The sequence below is a fragment of the Priapulus caudatus genome, unplaced genomic scaffold (assembly GCF_000485595.1).
Source record: "Priapulus caudatus unplaced genomic scaffold, Priapulus_caudatus-5.0.1 Scaffold1282, whole genome shotgun sequence".
Lineage (NCBI taxonomy): Eukaryota > Metazoa > Priapulida > Priapulimorpha > Priapulimorphida > Priapulidae > Priapulus > Priapulus caudatus.
The window spans coordinates 74,532-76,654 of NW_014578343.1; the positions used below are offsets into that span (position 1 = coordinate 74,532).

The 2,123-nt window shown below is 46.1% G+C and overlaps 1 long non-coding RNA gene across 1 annotated transcript; it reads right to left on the bottom strand.

The window, feature by feature from the left end:
• Positions 1-376: 376 nt before the first annotated feature.
• On the bottom strand, positions 377-1,555 carry LOC106816089. Its single transcript, XR_001394835.1, has 3 exons — positions 1,474-1,555; positions 715-804; positions 377-477 (listed from the first exon to the last, which is right to left on the bottom strand). It is a non-coding gene; the product is annotated as an uncharacterized LOC106816089 (long non-coding RNA).
• Between the last annotated feature and the right edge of the window lie 568 nt (positions 1,556-2,123).

Below are 2,123 nucleotides of genomic sequence, written 5' to 3' on the forward strand. Positions count from 1 at the left end.
TAATATTTTCAGTTGCTGATATTTTCAGAAATGAATAAAAGCATAATTACAATCAAGAGCTATTAATACCTATATAACTAGGAGCTGAGCTATAATAAGGTATTGAGGCGCCAAATGGTACGTGCAACACCCCGCGGTCGCGTGCGCCCAGGTCCCGCGGAAGTGCGCGGCTTGACCGCTCTCGGCGGTCGGAGAACAACGCATCTTTTGCGCAACGCAATCTTCTACCCGGTCTCTCTGGTTACTATACATAGTGATAATTCCTGAATAAGCATTCTAGGTAAACATCATTATATATACATAGATAGATAGATAGATAGATAGATAGATAGACCGATAGATTAATACAAACACATCTATTGTATCAATTTGTATCTCTCTGTGTGCGTGTGTGTATCTCTCGCCACCTCTCCACATCTCCTCATCACTGGTGGTTCGGTGATGGAGATGGCTTGGTATCCCAGGTGATGCAACTCTCTCATCTGTTTCACAGAAACAAAACGTGCCAAATGTACGTGCGCATGTATATCATACATAATATTATCTCTCTATATATATATCTATATATTGTAATATCATCTGTTAATCATAGTAATCAAAGATTTCTGCATAAATATTCTGCGACTGTGAAATATAGACTAAAAGGACAGTTTAGTACAGCTATAGGCAGTATTTAATTACCTTCAACTGCTTCACTAAGTTGTAACACTATACATACCTCCACTCCCCTGCTTTCTAGTTCAGCAGTCAGCTTCTCAGCTGGAGCATGAGAGTTCAGAAGTTTCCCATCGAGGCAACTCCAGTCTGTTGCAAAAGAGAACAACGCCAAGCCAGTTATGAATACATAATCATGTAGGCGCACTCGAATCTGCTGGTAGTGACTCGTCACTCACATGCACGCGCGCGCACGCACGCACGCACACACGCACACACACACACACTCGATACTAGCTCTAGTACTATAGCCCGCGTACAGTCGATACATACTCAGCCCGGTCTGCCCAGATCGACTGCATTGTCGTAACTTTTTGTAGCCAATGCGCACACACACGCGGCCGCACGCGCGCACGCACGCACGCACGCACGCACACACACACACAGACACGCGCGCGCGCGTACTGCAGTACAGTGCCTAGCTCTAGAACTATAGCCCTTCACTCCGCCACACGTGTGTGTGTGTCGCACGCCTGTGGCGGAGCGAAGAGCTATAGTTCTAGAGCTATACAGTGCCTATACATATGCCATCTGTAATGCAGCTAGCTCTAGTACTATAGCCCGCGTTTATTAACTGCCTGCGGCAACTGTACGCGGGCTATTGTTACTAGAGCTATATGAAGCCTGTCCGGAGGCAAATTTACTTCTAGCCATAATTCATGAACATAAACAATATGATAACACATAATAATAATATAAGCTAACCAGAGAAACTCGTATAATAACTATTATGAGGAGTAATACAACATATATATTTACCTTGGTCCAGTACAGTTTGTGCCTCGACAACCGGCTTGCACGGCATTCGAACACTTTCTGACCGTTATATTCCCACTCGTACACTCGTACGGCGTCCGTTATGAGTTACGCGCGCTATGCGTAGACTGACTCCTGCTCGTTTCAGCTGTACCGTTATCAGAAGCACGCCTCTAATGGGACGCGACCCAGTTTCAGACTAGGTAATCAGCGCGAGGCATAATTCTTATCGCGAATGTACGTGCCAGGGCGATCGAGTTCTGTATGTGTGTATGCGTGGTCCAAGAGTAGATAATAACCTACATGTTGCGCGCGCGCGCAGCGTGTGTGTGTGTGTGTGCGCGCGTGCGTGCGTGCGTGCGTGCGTGCGCGTGTGTGTTTGTATATGTGCGTGTGTGCGCACGCAGCGTGTGTGTGCCTGCTATAATGGTGTGGACCCGTGTGGGTGTGCGTGCGTATGCACGGATGTGGCATGCTTACGTATGTGTGGCGCGCGCGCGTGAATGTGAATAAAATTTAGTTATGGTAAAGTCGTTTGTCAGGAACCTAAACATAGGCATGGTAATGCAAACAGTAAATAAACGTTGGTTTTCACGTTTTTAGGGAACCGCTTTCACAACCTTATTGTAAATGTTACGTAAGTGGTTTATTAC